At 41.5% G+C, this 19,714-nt stretch overlaps 1 long non-coding RNA gene across 1 annotated transcript in view; it reads left to right on the top strand.

The window, feature by feature from the left end:
- The first annotated feature begins 283 nt into the window (after positions 1-283).
- The window catches only part of LOC149918542 (uncharacterized), a 41,991-nt gene continuing 22,560 nt past the window's right edge, over positions 284-19,714 (top strand). The window contains exons 1-3 of the long non-coding RNA XR_016465553.1: positions 284-349; positions 14,193-14,526; positions 16,693-16,789. This is a non-coding gene — a long non-coding RNA (uncharacterized LOC149918542). The remainder of the gene's footprint in view (positions 350-14,192; positions 14,527-16,692; positions 16,790-19,714) is intronic.

The raw sequence follows: 19,714 nt of genomic DNA, 5'->3' as shown, positions 1-19,714 counted from the left end.
CTTTGATGTTACTCACAATATTTGGAAAGTCAAATATCAAAGTTTGTGTTTCTGCTCCTTTGCTCTTTTTGAAACTGAAAAATACATTACTACTTTTGTGTATGGGAACTGTTGAGTCATGGCCTGAACTGATCATGAGTCATGAACTGACTGATCACCTGAGGCAAGGACTGAGACAGCCATGGGAGCACAGGTGAAAGCAATTCAGCTTTGTGACCAGAAGGGGTGGAGCCTGGCTGTACTTCTCCTACATGCCATTTAAGGACTGACTAACAGTGGGGAAGGATCTTTTCCTGGAGATCTCTCCTTTTTGGAATTTTCCATTTTGAGCCTAGATCTTTGGATACAGGTAAGCATTTCTTCCTTGATTGTTTCTTTTTTGCAATAACTTTTGCAATAACCTTTCTAACTATAATACCTGTAAAGTACCATCCTAACCACACTACTCTTCCAGCTGTCCACTCTTGCAAAATGGCACTTCAGATATCCTTCAGTAATATTTTGCAGGAGTTCTGTGAGTCCTCTCGCTTTTTCCAGGGCCCTTATACCTACTATTATGATAATTTTGTTCCCACTTTATGATATCAGGCTGAATCCAGCTAAGGTGAGTGCATATGCATTTCTGTTTGCCTGAAAAAAAAATCTCTTGACATCTTCACCACATTCTTTATTCACACCTACCTGCTGTGCTCCTGCGTGTCAGCTCAGTCTGTATCCTCTTTGGGGAGCACCTCACCTACCTCCACCCCTCAAAACCTTCCAGGCTCCCTGAGCATCAGGAGAGCATCCCTTCACCCAGAACCTTCATTGTAATGGAAAAAATGGCAGCTAGAATACCAGGTCAGTTCTCACCCACGTGCAACGTTTCTAGGTTTTGGGAAATTCCTGGAACAGAGACAGTATCAATATGCCTGGCTTCCTAACCCACAGGTGTGACAGGTGATGACATCTGTAATTTGTGACAGCAAGACCAGTGCTGGTTTCTAGCCTTTAACTATTCTCTGACAATGAGACACCTATACCAATCCTGTGTGTCATTTTCTTCTCTTAACGCTTATAATTTTATGTTACTGTTTATTTAATTGGACACTGTGACAAAACCCAGAGGGGCCATGATCTCAGTGCAGGGCTGTCATTTTCAAGATGGTGTTGAAGAGAGCAATTTTGATGCTGGGGCTTGAGCAGGGCCTGTCCTCACCTGGTTCTCAGCTGCAAAGACTACTATTGCCAGCTGAGGAAAACTGTGCTGTTTCAGTGGAAAACCACTGAAGGCAGCTCAGATAGCACAGTAGAGGATAGGCTATTGACAATTCATAGAATCACTGAGATTAGAAATGACCAGTAAAATAATCTAGTTCAATTGTCACAGTATGCCCGCTAACCACATTCCTCAGTGCCACACTCACAGGGTTTGAACACCTCCAGGGATGGCGACTCCACCACCTCCCTGGGCAGCTTGTGCCACTGCATCACCACTCTTTCTGAGAGAAGAGATTTTCCTTAATATCCAACACGAATCTCTCTTGGTGCAACTTAAAACCGTTCCTCTCATCCTATTGCTGTTACCTAGGAGAAGAGGCTGACCCCCTCTTTGCCACAACCTTCTTTCAGATAGCTGTAGGATCTCCCCTGAGACTCCTCTTCTCCAGTCAGAACAACCCCAATCCCCTCAGCCGCTCCTCATAGGAAAGAGACTTGTGCTCCATTCATAGCTTTGCTGCCCATTTCTGGATGTGCTCTACACGATGTTCTATTTTGGGGCATGGTAATTGTTAGGAGTGCCATGGCACTCCAGTTTGCCAAACCAGGTTGCTGTTCCTTGTGCTTATGCTGTTTGGTGCTTCAGAGACATCGCATCAGCTGGATTTGACAAATATTTCAGCAGTATTTTGAAGTTCTAATGAAAACAGAGAAAGGCTTTGATGTCTACAGATACTCTAACCCACCATATACCTTACCCCATTCTTTTCAGTGATGTTTAATTAGTGTTCCCTGAGGCCAAAGGGATGTGAGAAGCAAAATCCTGGGCCGAGGAAGAGTAGGTAAAATATCAGGATTAAATGAATAATATATTAAATTATTATTATTTTATTATTCATTTATTTTAGCATGAAGGTATGTCTTGGACTATGATCCATGCGGGAAAAGTAACTAGATATTTTTTGGCTGCCAGCTTGGAAGTCCCTGCTGTTACTAAACCAGTTTTGATAAGTCTTCAGGCAGGAATTTACTATGTTGGTTTCCCTAAAAATTTTTTTTCAACAAAATTATTGCTTCTTATGTTTTGTGGATATTTTCAATACATTCATGACTCCAGGAGAAATTCCTATCTGTCAAGCCCATTCAGTATGCTACTGTATTTTCTTTCTTTGTGTTTTGTTTTCCAAACATAAACACTAATAACACTGGGACTCGTAGGAAGGCTCCTAAGTTTTGTTTCAAAACAGCAAGGAAAACAAATAAGGGCCAGAGTGCACTGACTCAGATTTGGAGTTTGTGTTGCCCATGGGGTTGTTTGAAGGGGAGAATGGTGTATCTACAAATATCTGATTCCAGCAGATCTCTAACCTGTTTTCCTCTCTTGTTTTAACTCTTCTTTCCTTTCGCTTTCCTTCCCTATTCTTACTAATACTGTTTTCTTTATGTGAGTAGCTTTCATCATTTTTCCTTTTCAAACACTTTTTTTTTTTTTAAAATTTCCTTCCTCTTTCTGTCCTTCCTTTTTAATTCTGTTTACCTTTCCATCCTCTTTTCCTGTTTCTCCTAGCTCTACCTTTCTCTGTGGAAGCTGGTGCTTATCCCCAGTTTAGCGTGGTAACTCAGGGAAAAAAACCTTGTTTTCAGAAGTTCCCATCAGTCTCAGAACAGGCAATGCCTTGGGCCAGTGCCTTACTAAATATAACCCTTTTTTCTGGCATACGATGTCTCACCCTGGTTCAATGAAACGGCTTTGTTTTAGGTGTAGATAGTACATCAGGGCTGCCTGGCAGGTGCATCTTGCAGTCAGTGTCACCAAGCAGTAAATTCTGTAATTACAGGTCATGGAGGTGGAGTTCTCCTTTGATGTGACTTTTTTGTTGTTGCAAGCGGATACAATTTGCCTGAGATATCAAATGCAGATAGCAGTAAAAATTTAATTAACAAATCAAAGCTTTTATCTGGGGTTTAAGAACTCAAGCCAACAGGTTTTTTCAATTTATCACAGACAGAGAGAGGGACGAAGGCAGTGACTTTGTAGTATATTCAGCTTACAACCTTTTTAATGATGCTTGCAAAGATAAAACTTTTTTAGCTGTTGCTTTTCAGTCTGGAGAAACTTTTAGATCTTCCTCAAAAGCAAGTATGTTGTTCATTGTCTGCCTTATTTTCATAATTCTAACTTCACAGTGAGCACACACTTCTCTCATGGCTCTGCGGATTACTTATCAGGAGAAGGTGAGAAGCAGTCAGGCTCTAAATTCTTGCTGGTTAATTCCACTTGCAGTGAGCTACTTGTTCGTGGTATCAATTGGCCTAAATTGTGGGCGTGACATTTCTTTCTTGATTCACTTATCTCCTTAAGAATGGAAGCCTGGTGGAAAACTTGTCTCTTGGCTTCTTCATATGCATGTGGAGAAGTTTCTATTTACCTTCAGTGCTTTCTGATCATGCAGTCATGATCAAAATGGCCAGGTCCAGAAACTGAGTGTCTGAGTCACATTGCTTGTTCTGCTGGTAACTCCCAGGAGCAGCAGTCTGCCCCTGTGCGTTGTATGTGTGTGCACTTACAGCATGCTGCCTATCTACTGAAACCCAGGCAGATACGTAAGGAAATCTTTTAAAAATTCACATACCCAGTGTCACTTCTGCTGGAAGCCACTTCTCAGGGCACCCCCCATTACAGTCAACTATGACCTGTGGATATAGGGATGACAAGTGGAGGCAGCACTCTCTCAATAAATGCAACTGTCTTGTATTCATGGGTCAGCTGCTCCTTGGAATTTATTTCTGGGGATGTTTAGAAACCAAAATTATAAAATTCTGCGGAAAAGATTAAAAGAGGGCACAACAACAACAGTAACAATCTCATAAATTCACCATAATGTTATGTACTTGACTTTCCAAGGCTGACAAATGCTTCAGATGAAAGTATACTGTACTGCAGGCAATACCAACTGCCTTTCTGTGGGGTCTGTGAAGGCAAGTTGTCACACATACCCTATCAGTGTGTTTCTCTGTGCACCTGGGATTAGCCCAAGCATTTCTGCAAGTGTACACGCAGAGATCTTAGTTCAGGAAATATATGCCAGTATTGGATAGCACTTAGGAAAGCCTTACATACAGAAGCACTTAATCATGGTCTTCCTGAAATGAAGCCAGAGAACCTGAGTCAAAGACCTCAGGAGTCAACAGAACGCTGTGAACTTGTGCTTATGTGTATTTAGAGGTGCAGGTCCTGAATTTTAATGTACGACTTCTGATTTCTGAGATGACTGCTCAAACAGCTGAATGGAATGACTGGAATAAAATCCTGTTGAGCATGGATGAAGGGCTCCTAGTGAACTTACAGTACGGAGTATTTATAGTGCAGTTACACATTAATAGAGTATAATTGTCAAGCAACTGCTGTTGCAAAAGCATCAAAAGCTCTCCAGAGCTGTAGCGGGAATTTAAAAAAAAAAAAAAAAAAAAAGGGGGAAAAAAGATTGGCCATCTTTGTGTTTAAAGTATGCAAATTAACTTCTTGACGTTTGTGTTACTAATTTTAATGCTTTGATGGGAGAACTCTGTTACCATTCTTTAAAGCCCCAGACATCACCTCACAGGGCTAAGAAAAAAGGAGGAAAGAGTTCAAAGTGAATAATTACCTGTTGATGATGTATTATATTTAAAGACTCTGGCTGTGGATTAAAGCTAGTTCTCAGGTTGTTAATAGCCTGCAGTAAACAACTAATGAATCAAAGAAAAGGAGAAAAAGCAGCTCTAGATGAAGGGCATTCTCATTAATACCAAAGGCCAGAGTTGAAGTGTCAAATGTAACACAATAAAATACAGTCATTTCACACCAGAGTGTGTAAGAATTCAGGAAAATAGTCACAGGTGAAATATTAAGGGCTTGTCATTTAAGCTTTGTTCTCCTAGCACTTTGATGCCATGCATGCTACCAGGTTTTCTGCCCCTCTGTTTTTTTTCCCCTGTAGCTTAGCTGTGACTTTTATGTGGTGTAAGAAGGAGAACAGATTTGGATATCAAGAGCTATACCTACAGCAGTGGCTACTTACCTTACTGTGGAAAGAGTAGGCCTCCAGAGAGGACAAAGAGCTGAAAGGAGCAGAAAATGGTGAGAAAACAGTTGAAAGGAGTGCAGGCTGGATATCTACAGGGACCTTTCTGGCTTTGAACTACTGAGAATTTTGATAAAACACAAAAACAAGTGATTCACATGGGTGTGGTGGGGAGTTATGTCAACATACTTTAGCTAAATAGACAGCAGAAGTTCTATCTGTGGTACTTCAGTCCTGCCCTATTCTCTTCTCACCAGAACAACACCTTTTTAGTGACTGGCAGTCCTCACCAGAGCAAGGTTATCTTGTACAAAACTGAGCTTGCTTCTCAAAAGCATTAAAAGAGAGAGTGTTGCTTTTATTTTAATGTGTGGGAGCCGAGATTATTTTTTTTGTGAATCCTGAACTTTTCAGGGGAATGTACCTCTTCTCTTTGAAAATTATTTTAGGAGAAATATAACACTGTGAAAATGCAATCCATCAGTTTGGTATGTATGACACAGCATTCTCTTTTTTTTTTCTTTTTTTTTTTTTTCACCTCTTGTCAGATCTTGACTTTTAAGTCTGCTAGATCTTCTCAGGGTTCACACATGGGGTGTAAGAGCTGACTGAAAGTAAGGGGAAACAAAGTGTGGAAGATATATTTCCACTGAAATGTTGGTAGGTATTCCAAAGAGAGCAATTATTTTTAAGATGTAAGAATCAATACATTTCATGAAATAAATCATTACGACAGAAAACTAATTATGTTCAACAAATGATCTACAAATAATTCTCATCCTTTCACACACTGTGGTGAGTTAGGCTTACAGTGCACTTTTCTCAGGTAAGTTGTAAAAGAAAGCCAGCTAATCAGCAGCTTTTACATAAGTCTGTGGTGTGTCTGAAGCATAAGCTTTAAGTAAGAACAGCAGACATTTGCATACAGTTCATTCAAAGGAAACGTGCTTGCAATGACAAAACGAGTGCCATTAGCCTTGCTCCGCAGAAGCAAGGTCACAGGTTCAAGATCTGTGTGGGAAAAGTAATGGCAGGAGCATGGAACCACACCAGGAGCATCACCCCCAGCAGAAAGAAAGGCACATATAAGGGAGCTTAATTGCAAAATGCCATCTCATAGGAAGGTTATGTGGAAGAAAAGAAGGTTAGTATGTTACCATTCACTGTGGATGCACCAAGGGGAAATCATGCTCTCCCAATCTTGTAGCCTTCTCTGATGTCATGATTGCTTGGGTAGATGAAGGGAGAGCAATGGATATTATCTGCCTTGATTTTTGGCGAGCCTTTTGATGCTTTCCCATAACGTCCTTGTAGATAAGCTTAGGAAGGGTGTAGTAGATGAGTGACAGTGAGGTGGATTGAGGACTGGCTGACTGGCAGAACTCAGAGTATTCTGATCAGCAGCACAGAGACTGCTTGGGGGCCTGTAACTACTGGTGCTCCCCCAGGGGTCAGCGCTAGGTCCTGTCTTGCTTAACATCATCAGTGATCTGGATGAGAGGGATGGAGTTCACCCTCAGCAAACTTGCTGATGATACAAAGCTGGGAGGAGTGGCTGACACGCCAGAAGGCTGTGCTGCCATTCAGTAAGACCAAATATGTTGAAGAATTGCTCAAGTGTCCTAGGCATTCCAGCAGCTCACCCTCAAATCATCATCTTGATAAGGCTGGGCTATGTGTTTTGCAAGTGTGATCTTTGCATCAATGAAAATTAAATGGGAGGGAGGGAGTCCAAAGAACTGATGAGTTGTTCATCTGTATTCCCTGAGTATTGGACACGTCTATTCAAAGGATCAAGGGTTAGAGCATGCTTTTGCTGAGAACAACTGGGCAGAAGTTAGAGCCTAGAGCATTTCCTGCACTGCCTACTACATTGCTGTGCTTTTTGGAGAAGGCAAGGGAGCCATATGACTGCACAGTCCCTGTTTTATCTCTATTGGTGTGGTGTCCATCTACATTGGCATGTATACGTTGAGGGGATAGTGAGGCAGATATTTCAGATGTTCCTCTTCATTTCTTTTTCATTTCAGACAGGTACCACATTTGTATGTTTAAAAACAAAAAACAAACTAACAAAAAACTAAAACAAACAAACAAAAAAAACACCTGTCTGTTTGGAGCTCTTTGGTGAGCCATAAACTGGCTGCTTCCATGTCCTGTGCTACCCTTGTTCTCCACAGTTCCTACTGCTTGCTCTGGGCCATGTGTCTTGTGGAATGTTTTGTGATGGACTCCCAGATCTCTGCAAAGTCTCAGGCTGGGCCTGCCAAAGCATGCTGCTCCAGTGCATTATCTGTACTGTAGTCAATGCCCAGAGGCCCCTCTCTGCTGAGCAGTGTCTGTGGCTGGTACACATGCAGCTGTTTGTCCTAAAGTCCAAGATGTGCCCTCACGTCACCATCCCTGCCTCTGCAGCCCACTATGTTCTTAGCCATCGTTGAAGCTTAATGTATTCCATTTGGCACTAGCGTGAGAAAGCTATCTTGTTGAGGGGAAAAAACTTATTATTAAGCCCAAAGCAAAGATGCAGGCACTTCTTGGTGATGGTGTTGATTATTTGGAAAATGTCATTCCCAAGCTGCTTTGTTTGCCAAGTGTGAGACATGTGTTAGCAATAAACAGCACACAACATAGATCTCTTCTATAAATGTCTGTTTCAAAACACAATTAATAATAAAACAAGGGGACCAGGAAGTTCCCCACATCTAACACTGTACCTCTTTTAAAACTATTATGGCCTGCAGGCAAGACTTGTCCTCTCTTCTTCTCTTCCACGTTGCTTTTCTTCCTCTAAAATCCCAGGCCTCTTCTCTGTTACTCCTTGTATTGAATCTTAGAAGTTCTTTTTGTTTGTTTCTTCAAGAGACAGTTAGTTGAAATATGTCTCCTCAAACTATTTGCTAACATTCATGCTAGACTTAGTTGAATGTCAGTAGTGACATGGGAAGTTTTTCAAGGACCTGAAGGTGGAAACAATTCTATGAAGCTTATTACACTGTTCCTAATGACTTTTTATCTCTTCACGGTAGGAACTTCAGACACAGATATAAAGTGTCATAGTTGGTAAAAGAGTCAGAGGCCTGATTCAGTTCTCATGCCACCACCGCTTTAATGTGAAGCCATTAATTCAGGTGGCATGCTTTCTGAAGGCATCATTGTAGTTGGAATAATTATTGGCACATCAGCTCTTAGAGATTTACAGCAGGAGGGTTTGAACATGCAGATATTTATGCAGGTGGGCAAACCTGTAGTCTGTTGTTGCCACAAACCTTGTTGCATGAGGATGTTACTGATCTGTAGCGATATGGGTAAGAGCAGGCTTTTAAGAGACCTAAATAACACTCAAGAATGAGTGGTAAGGACAAGATACTGTGCAAAATGAGGAAAGTGTTACCTGTTTGAGGCACACTTGTAAATAGCAGAGTGGAGTTTTCTTGTTTGATACTTACTGATGCAAGATTATTTAGTTGTTTGGGTGGCTGGGCATCATGCAGGAGGCTACAATTTCAAATGTTGTTGGAGTATAATGATGTGTAGTAATGATTAATGGTGGTGGTAGAAGACCAACCTTCTGGTAACAGCCTCATCTGTGTGTTAGCAAAGAGAGGAAGAGAAGGAGGTACATATGACTAATGCAAAGTTACATCTTTCCTTTTTGATTGATAATGCCTTTCTTTCATGTCTCGCTGGACTCATTGCTGTGGGGCATCTGTGTAGGAGAAAAACCTACAGGTTTCTGTCTGCTTCTGCTTTGCCTGTTTTTTCCAATGTGACGCTAGTTGCTGTGATACACCCCCAGTAAATATTAGCTAACTGTTGCAATATGTTCTGTTTGGGGTGTAGCATAAAACAGAAGTGGATGCAAAATACCATATCCCATTTTCCAAACAATGACTGTGGCCAAACTGTTCCATGTTTTACATGGAGGATCAGCAGAAATCTTTCCACTGACGTAAAAATCTTTGGTTCAAGTCTTCCAAGACAATGGTAGGTGCTGGTTTCCACCCAAAGTTGAGTAAGGCTTAGGAAACATCTCTGAGAGTCTGACTTCTGTCCTCACTGGATAAAAGATAGGAATTAGATGAAATCAGAGATGAACTGGCACAGGAGAGGTGGTGCTTCTTGGCTGGTAATGGAGCTAAACCTTTGCTTTTTCCCTGTGTCTGAAGCATCTCATCTTCCAGTCTGTGGAGATTTCTCTGTCCCTTGTATAGGAGAAGGCAGGTTAGTCTTTCCATGTGGAGTCAATACTTGTTGAACTGCTCTTCCAGTTCACTTTGATTGTTTCCCCCTTAAAGCAGGAAAGAAAGATGAATGATGTCATTTTTTGTAAGGAATTGGGATTGAATTACCGTTCTTATCTACTTCATGTCTATGTAAGCCCTGTGTATGGGTTCTTGTGCATCAAATGAAGTGGAAACCATAAATAGCAGCCTGCATTCCCACTTCTCTTAACCCACAGTTTGAACAGAAATATATTTAAATACAGTATTTTGGCTTACCATTTACGCAGGTTGCATGAGGATGGTCCAGCCTGACAGCATCACTGGTTAGTGGCAATTCTGAGGAGGTGTTTCAGCAAGGCTCAGGCACCATGACCACTACAGTAAACAAACAAATAAAACAACAAACATCAAACAGCCAAAAAAAACAACAATAACAAATTATAAATAAAAACACCCGTTGCCTTGCTGATCCTAAAGCTTAGCTGTTTCCATTCAGCTCAGGGTGAAAACTTTCAATTGCATGTTTTCAAGACATGAAAAAAAAAATACAGTGGTAGGTTAGATAAAGTAACTTATTCTGTTTTTGTTTTTCTCTCTCCTAGTTACACTCTGTGAAACTGCATCCTGGTAGCACAGAGCCAGTGATCACCACTCTCTGGCACAGACTACCAGGATCCACAGGTGGTGATAACACCATGACAGAGCTGTTTCTCTCTCCTCCACTTTGCTGCCACATGATCTATGCTTATCTAGAGATATTATTCAACAGCTGGCTGAACATGGCCCAGCAGTGTGCCCAGGTGGCCAAAAAGGCCAATGGCATCCTGGCTTGTATCAGAAACAGTGCAGTCAGCAGAAGCAGAGAGGTGATCATCCCTCAACACTGGTGAGGCTGCACCTTGAATACGGCATTCCCTTTTGGAACCCTCACTACAAGAAAGAAATAGAGGCCTGTGGAGGAGGGGGATCAGGCATGACAAAGTTCATTGTCTCCATGCATTAACCAACTTCTCTTCAATATTATTCTTTCTAGTGGGAGCAAGAGACAATAATATTACATTATTGCTGCCAGTAAGGTCTGTGTTGGGATATATGTTTTGTTGACAGGAGCTGAAATCTTTGAGATATTTTCCATTGGGAGCCCATTCTCATCCCTCCTGGTTTGTATTTTATATGCAGCTATGTTGCCTTGGTCTCTTGGCCAGCTGGCTGATGTGCAAAGGGGATTCCTGGAGGAGCACTGTGAGGCTAGTTAAGGCTCTGGGAGGCCCTTACCATGTCCCTGAGCATGCACTTGATGCTGACATGCTGAGTGATTTAGGATCAGCCACTTGCCATCTTTGCCCCCATTTCCCTTTCTGTGAAATGCTGCTGGTGGCACTTATTTCACAAACTGTGTGAAGCTGTGCAGCTGCCAAGCTCTCTATGAGGCAGCAGCTGACATTAATTAGCTGTGTTGTAAGGCCTATTACTGAGAAAGGAGAAGGTTGCTCTATCACTGTGACACAGAGAATATTACATATTTCCATCCATCTTGAACAGTTTTGTAGGGGAAGACTGAGAATCAATTTTGTACTGTGCCCTTCTGTGTTCAGATACAGAAACAAAGTGTAAATATGGGGGTAATTAACTTTTATCATCTGAGCTAAGAAAACATTAAAATATCATTTGTATTCTTTGCTCTGGCTCCAATAACTGACATTTTACTTTTCTTACTTAAGGGACATGTAATACACAGAGAACTAAAAATAGGCTATCAATTCTCTGTTTTCTTAGTGCTCATTCTCTTTCCCCAATATTACTTAGTGTTCTCCAAATATCTGTGAGTTTCTGTGAGTTATACAGTAAGGAGCAACTTCTGATTCAGTCAGAAGTCAGATACACATTTCCTATATACTTTAATACAAACAGAAGACACCTTACTGCTTCACCAATGCTTTTAAAAGATGAGGATGTTCCATTCCTTGGATGAGATGAGAGGGGCTCTTCTGACTATGAGTTGATTCATTAAATACACAGTTTCTGAAAATGAGGAATGATAAAAATATCTTTGACTCTTTCCTTCATGTAAGTTGCATAGCAAAATGTGCCACATTTGTTTGTAATTAATAGTCATTAAGCTGTGGTCTTACGGTTTATTATGTATTTTTCTTAATGCAGAAAAGGCATACAGGCTAATTTGAGCAGCTGATTATTGCTTTCCTAACTCCACAAGTATAATTACAGATAAAAAACTTGTAGCATGGAATTGTTTCTTTGTTCAGCAGTCTCAAGATTTCAGATACCAATTTTTACATAGTCTACTATAAGACCTCAGAATCAATTCTATAGCTACATTATATTTTATATGGGTTACTAAAAATTAAGACTTTCATAACTGTTACACGTGTCTTTTGCTGGGTGGGATGGAGGCATTAAATCTGCTCATGAAAGAGCCAAATCGCATTACTGGGGAAAATCCCATTACTGGGCTTCATGCATTTGTTGAATCTCTGGTTTTGTGTTTGCTTGGTGATTGCCTCCAAGACACAGACGTGGAAACAGATTCAAGCACTGTGAGGGCTCAGGTTTGAAAAGATCAGGGCTATGTGGTGGAGTGCTTAGCCAGCAACAGAGAAGGCAAAGGACCTGCTGGAAAGCCCATGGTTATATGTCTCTTAACTCAAGCAATAATCACTATGGCTTCCTTTCCTTTCTCAGTTGTTTCATTGTACACCCAGGCTTACAGATTTCATGACTCCTGGCAGCCCACCAGACTCTGGCTGAAGAAGAAGGAACATGTGTTTGTGATGAAAACAGTGAAAGCTTTATGGGTTCAGTCCTCATTTCCCTTCCTCGTACAGCCACTATCTCAGTGGTTTTCCTGAAAGATCAGAAATAAAGCCTTCTTGGCTTTGGAGCAACAAAAAGTAGGTTTTACAGCAGAAATGTGACACTGCATGTGCTAATGCAAGTCCTATTTTTTTTGGTTCTTTTACATAAAACAATGGTGAGGTTGCCCTGCCATATTTAATATGGCCTCGTTACCAATATTACGCAAAGACTTTAATACAGAATGAGTTTAACAAGTCACAGTAACATCACACCAATACCAGTAATCTGAAGTAAATTACCTCCTCCCACTTCTTCTGCTAGCCTTTGCATTTTGAAATGCTCTAGGACGTGTATTTCTCTCAGGTGACTGCAGTGCTTCAGTAGCAAGTGCCTCAGCCCTTTAGCTGTGAATCACATGGAGCTCCAAAAAAGACAGCAAACAACTAGGAATGTCAGCTGTGCCACCCTACTGGGAATTTCAGATTTTTTGGAGGACAAAAATATTTGCCTTGGCTATTACTCTATAATAGTAAATAATAGAGCTGTGCTTTCAAAATGTGTTTTTCTAACCTTGGAGTCTGAATAGTGTATATCACACACTTTTAATTGAGGCTGCTATTGTTTGAATAGGTTTCTATTACCCTTAAGTCTTAGGAACAGCAATAACCCAAAGGAAATGGACTCTCAGCTGAAGCAATCCAGAATACCTTGGATTTAGGGGAGCGGGTGGGTGATCAGTCTTCTTTTACCGATTTGACCATTATACTAAGGGCACGCAGGGTGTTAGCATCTATTAAGAAATAATTACCCAGCTATTGGGAATCTGAATGATTCAAGCTGACCAGTTTGACATTGCAGTAAATGAAGAACAAGCGATCACAGTTTTGGGATTTTTAGTATGTTTTTCAAGCAGATATCTGAAGGTGTATGTTCAGCAGCTTTGAACCTGTTGACTCACTGTCTTTTTGCTGTTTTCTTTTTTTTCTCTTTCTTCATTCTCTTTGTTCTTTTCCCCTTCCCTCCCCTTTCCTTTTTTTCTTCTCTCTTTTACTTCTTTATTTTTCTACTTTTTTTTTTCCTACTTTGCTCCTTCTTCCTCTTTTTTGTTTTGCTCTGTTTTGTTTTAACTGTATTATTGTGTTTTTGCCTTTTTCAAGGTTATCTATCTGGAAGTAAAACAAACATTGCCTTGCTTTCTTCTAAAGGAGATTTTGGTTGAAGTAATAATAACACATTTGTGGTGAACAGCAAGGGTCCATCTGTTCACTGTTGAAAAAAATATACACAAAGTAAGCATATCAGTAAAGTGCAATGAAAAGCACAAAGCAGAGCCCCTCAGAGTGCTTCTCTCAAGGCTATTAAAGATTTTGGGCTGCTTCAACCTACACAGCTTTAAATAGAACTTCTGAGGTTGTCTGGGTTAAAGATACCCACTGCTTTACTGAGTGACAGCCTACTCTCCCACATCTTCAGCTACTGCTCTTTAGGCAAGCTGATACAGACCAACCCAAGTCACATGTACAGAGACTCCAGCATACTTGTTCAAGCCCACCAGACTTAGCATATTCACATCTGCCATTAAATCAGAGTTATATTGTCTGAATGGCCTTCCCATAAGCCCTGCATGTTGATTATGAAAGACATGATTGCTCTCAGTGTCCCTGTCCCTGGAGGTGTTCAAGGCTAGATTGAATGGGACCCTGGGCAGCCTGGTCTGGTATTAAATGGGGAGGTTGGTGGCCCTGCATGTGGCAGGGGGGTTGGAGATTCATGACCCTTGAGGTCCGTTCCAACCCTGGCCATTCTGTGATTAAAATTAATCTCTCTGCATGAATAACTTTAGGCAGGGATCCTAAGGAATGAGCTCTCCCTTCTTCATTTTCTTTAGGTGTGAGTTGCCTTTTAATGAAGAACTGGGAAACTTGGCTCCTTCTCCAGACTCCTGATACTCCAGAATGTGACAAAGACAGCATGAGCCTTGCCTGCTCTTTGGCTGATGAAAGTCTGCATCCTATTGCTACCTCTCATGTGTGCCAGCTCCAGAAGAGGATGAGATATGAAAATCTCATCTGAGTTTGCTGCTGTAATCGTTATTTTGGAGGCTCCAATCACTGTTACCCTGCTGCTCAGGCTCTTGAACTTCAGCCTACAGCCTGCTGTCACTGTGCTGACAGGTGTTTTGAGCCCGAATAAGTGGTACTGCAATGAATTTCAGATGTAAGGTATGAGCTATTCTGTTCTACTGACATTATAAGGTCCTTATCCCCTCATCACAAGAAATATACAGGACAGCTGGAAAAAGTTCAGAGAAAGGCAAGAACAGGTACAAGTACAGAATGGCTCTATATGAATCATAGAATCAAATTTATTAAGATTGGAAAAGACCAGTAAGACCACCTAGTCCAACAATCAGCCCATCACACCGTGCCCACTAACCATGTCCCTCAGTGCCACATCCACACAGTTCTTGAACGCTCCCAGGAATGGTGACTTCACCACCTCCCTGGACAGCCTGTTCCAATGTCTCACCACTTCCTGAGAAGAAGTTTTCCCTAATATCCAACGTGAACCTCCCCTGGTGCAACTTAAGACCATTCCTTATTGTCCTATCAGAATAATGAGGAATGGCTAAGCTAGAAGTTTTTAATCTGGAAAAGAAAAAATGGTGGAAGAGATGATCAATTTACAAAATCTAGAAGCATGAAGAGAATGAGTAGAAATTAATTTTCCACTCTCTTCCAGTACAAGGTGGGAGGCATCAGATGAGGCTAATGCTGGGCTCCAAACAGTATCATCCCTGACAGCTGACCTGCAGATCTCCTTGCCAAAGGATGCTGTGGGTGCTAATGTTTTATGTGCTTTCAGAGACAGACAGAAGAACTGAATTAAATCCCCTGGGCGTACATGGAAACCACAACTGCTTAGGGCTAGATGAATACTTTTCTTATAACTGCTGCTAATTGTACTTTGGTGAGAATGATCCTGAGTAAAGTAGGATTTACTTGTGGGTGTAAGGGCTTTTACTGCAAGGTTTTAAACACACACCAAATTAAGGGTACAGCTGTTATATAAGTTTCTGAAAAAAGCATGACTGGAAATTTCTCTCTTTTCAAAGGCCAGTGGACTGCAGTAATGAAACCAATTGAGTTCTACCTGTAGTCTGAGGAAACTTCACTTTGGAGCTTGGGTCTGCTGATATTTCACTTTGTATTTAGACACCATATCTGAAACTAATTAGAAGGAAGGTGACTGATAGCTGATAGACACAGATTGCTGGCTTGTGTTGTACTCTCCAGAAACATTACATGACCATTCCCAGCTGTTGTTTCAGTATGGGGTACCACCAGCTGTCTCATTAAATCCCACCACAGAGAAGTATAGAAATCTTCCAAATTCTCCTGCAACAATAAAACAACCACCACCAACAAAACCCCCCAAACAAAAAAGAAAATCTTAAAAGCTGGGTTTTTTTTGTTCCTCTGATTACATTCTGCCTTCCAGGAAACAGATGTAAACACAGTGCAAACTCATTCCGGCTTTGTAATCACCAGTCTTGTTTTTGTAAGGGTATCTAAACTGCTAACTTCATTTGCACTACACTCAAATTACTCAGAAAATTCCTTTTCATCTAAGCTTCTAATATGCAGTGTTACAGACGCTGGCACTGGCGGAGCAGCCTCCCCTGCCTGCCTTCTGTGGGTACTCCTGGGGATGTGTTAAGCATTGGAGAACAGCTTTCCAACAGAATCAGATATTGATGAATATGACATACATATTAATTAACATGAAATATTTGCATTATTATTATTACTATTATTATTTAGTATGAATTTCTGCTTTGGTTCTGCCTTTTACAAGAGATTGTGATACTTAAGATGGAAGGTCAAATATGTTTCAGAACTTAGATTTCATGGGGACAGATTTAGTCAAAGCCCAGATAAGTATGAACAGCCCCATTCTGTTGGGCTAATAGCCCCAGTAAAAGCCAATATCAGACCCATTCTATTTTCCATTCCTAAATTTTACTAGATTTAACAGTTTAAATGTGTAAGCAGTATCTTAACACAAAGGCTGCAATATAGGATTTCAAATATGAAACTGTCAGGAAACGGGCTACTATGAAATATAGAAGTAAGAAAACTGCTTTCACCAGCCTGCCTGAGAAAAAGCACAAATCTGAAAACAGTATTTTAATTATCTTCGAATTTCAGAAATGTCAGATGCTATTTAATAATTAGATATGGGAAATATTAATAATATTTCTGGACATTAATGCCACTGGGATGTACAGTGCCATAAACGCCACTGAGCATATCTGAATGCCATAGATGTAGATCTGAAGGAAGGGTGGATTCAGACCTAAGACCTTTTTAACTTGTTCTCCTCAGCATTGCCAGATGCTTCCCTGACATGTTTCTTCCTGCTGTGCAGAGCTCAGACATGAGTGCTTTTCATCTGAGGAACGAGAAACAACAGTATCTTCAGGTAAAAGGAGTTCTTCTATTTAAACACATCTGAAGGCTACATAGTGTGGGAGAAACTCATGATTTGAGCCAGCGTGGGTGGCTGAATACTCTGAATATTTTTGCAGAGCTTTTAAAAAAGATGAGCTGACAGCATCCCACCTTACCTACTGCCCTGAATGCTATATCGTGCTTGTCCTTGAACAAGACTGCCTGGGGGAGTTAAGGCTTGTCAGATGACTAAGAGCAAGCAGTATTTAGACAGCTACCTCCCCTTCATTTAGTTAAAATTAGGCACAGAAATGCCTCAGAGGAAGGGGGCCAAGTGAGGTACAGCAGAGCATCAAAGCGTCCGACTGCAGCAGCAGGCCTGCAGCTGTGCCCAAGGAAGACAGGCCTTTCGCCTCTGGCAGCATCTCAGCTGGTCTCTGCCCTATGCTCACTCAAAGCTGCTGATGACTTTCTAGGGTAGATGGGAACTACAGCTTGCTCTATCTGTCCTGTCAGCTTTCTGAAGAAAGTGGGGTTTTAGGAGTATCATAGAACCATAGAATGGATTGCATTGGAGAGGACCTTAAAGCCCACCCAGTCCCACCCTGTGTCGTGGGCAGGGCTGCCCCCCAGCAGCTCAGCTGCCCAGGGCCCCATCCAGCCTGGCCTTGAGTGCCTGCAGGGATGGGGCACCACAGCTTCTCTGGGCAGCTGTGCACTGAATCTGCTTCAAAGACTTCACAATTTCTGTAGCTTTAACAGAGCACCTCAGGTGATAAGATAGACCTAAAAATCTTCTGTGGATACCCATTTCTTATCTGGACTTGGCTTTTTGATTTCCTCCTTTCAGAAAAGGAAAGCTACTAATAATTAGTTCATTTTGTTGCCACAATAACCAAAAAGCCAGGTTACATGTGTTCATAGGATAATAGAGTCATGGAATTGTTTGAGTTGGAGGGTCATCTAGTCCAGTGTCCCTGCAAGGGACATCTACAGCTACATCAGTTTGCTCAGAGCCCTGTCCAGCCTGACCTTGATTGACTCCAAGGACGGGGCATCCAGAACCTCTAGATTCGTTCCAGTACCTCACAACATTTATTGTAAAAAACTTCTTCCTTATATCCAGTCTAAATCTCCCCTCTTTTAGTTCGAAACAATTTCCCCCTTTTCTATCACAGCAGACTCTGCTTCATTCTATGTTGTAGTCCTCCTTTAGATACTGAAAGGCTGCTATCCAGACTGAGCAGCCCCAGCTGTCTCTGCCTGTCCTTGTAGGGAGATGTTTTAGCCCTTGGATCATTTTTTTGGCCATCTTCTAAACACGCTCCAACTGGTCCATGCCTCTCCTGTACTGAGGATGTCACATCTAGACGTAGGACTCCAGGTGAAGTGCAGAGAAGAGGGGCAGGATCACCTCCTTTGACCTGTTGGCTATGCTTCTTTGGATGCAGCCCAGGATATGGGAGTGTTGTATGGTTACATTTTATTTTCAAGTCTGTAGGAAGGGAAGGAAGCCAAGACAAATGAGTAGGAACACAGGTTTCAGCTGGAATAATCTGTGGGGCAGGGGCACTTGGGTAGAGGACCACAAAATATCCAGGGGAAGAATGGGGAAACTACTTCTCATGTTCAGCAGGTGCTTCAGATTGCAACAGGGATGCATGCTGTCCAGCAGCCCTTGCATATCTGATAGCTATGCTCAAGGCAGAGGGACAGGGAAAGGAGAAAGACAACGTGGGAATGAGGATTGTGCCTGCTGCCATAGTCATGACTCTGTTAACGTTGCTTAGAAACTGCAATATCACTTAGCAAACTTTTCTAGGGTTTGTCATGAGCCTTTTGTGGCAGCAGCGTGCACCCAGGCATGCACACATTGTGTATGACCTATGAATCAGCACTAAAATGTTCTAGGCTTGATGAATTTTGTTTTTCAGACAGATAAAACACTGCTTTAAAACTTTGAGCTGTAGTCCCAGTATGTTTTCCATATTAGCAACAGCTACAGATTTCTTATCTTACAAGGAAAGAAGGTGGCATAAGAGTTGTATGCAAAGAGAGCTGATCTAAACTGCAGATCAAAATATCTTTGATTTTGGAGCCATCTGAAAATGGCAACTGAGTTCAGCTTATGTTAAAAAAAAAAAAAAAAAAGAGTTTAAATAAAATAAGTCTTTATCAGAAAACAATGATGTACATGCATAAAACACTTCCTGGGATTGTAATTTTCCCTACATGGCATGAATCAACATTTTTTATTCAACAGCTCCAGCTGCTGTGGCTCCAGCTGTCCCTCCTAAATTTATTTGTCTCAGGAAGCCTCTTATCCAAAGGACTGACCTTTCAAAGGGACTCCTAGTGCTTCGTTAGGTATATGCTAACGAATTGAGGGTGGAAGCCAGGTGATAAAATGCTAGCCTGTAATAAATTGCTAGCCAACCTGCTCGTTAGTTAAAAGGCTAGAGAGCAAGGCGTGTGGGGAAACGTGAAGGAAAGAGCTGTTGATGTAAGCTGATGAGAATTCACATCTGGAACATTATTCAGAAGACTAAGCCTTAGTATAGCTCTATGGATGGGTGTTGCAAGTAGCTCATGCTGCTTTTCAGAAGAGGAGGCAGGGCAGCGTCACCATGGCTGAACATGTTTTTTCTGAACCCCTTTATAGATGTGAACCTTGTTGCACAATGGTGAATAAAGGAATTGCAGGGCTGTGTGTACCCCATTAAGGCTGTGCTGTTATAGCCTCTGGATATATAACAACAGTAGCTGTTGCAAAAACCTTTTTCCTGGGAGAGCAAGGGGTATTTCTGGATTAATGCCAACTCCCAGCATGGTTTGAGCTGCAGTTTGAGGCTGTGCAGTTGTATAGCAGTGCTGTCTTCCATTTAAGGAACGCTCTCCTCCTCCCATTAAAGATCAAAGCATCACATCTGATTGCTGCATTTGAATTTCAGTAAAA

The sequence above is a fragment of the Phasianus colchicus genome, chromosome 3, assembly GCF_987193195.1.
Source record: "Phasianus colchicus chromosome 3, bPhaCol1.hap1.1, whole genome shotgun sequence".
Lineage (NCBI taxonomy): Eukaryota > Metazoa > Chordata > Aves > Galliformes > Phasianidae > Phasianus > Phasianus colchicus.
Note: the sequence above shows the minus strand (reverse complement) of the source record. Positions and strands in the feature narration are given on the sequence as shown.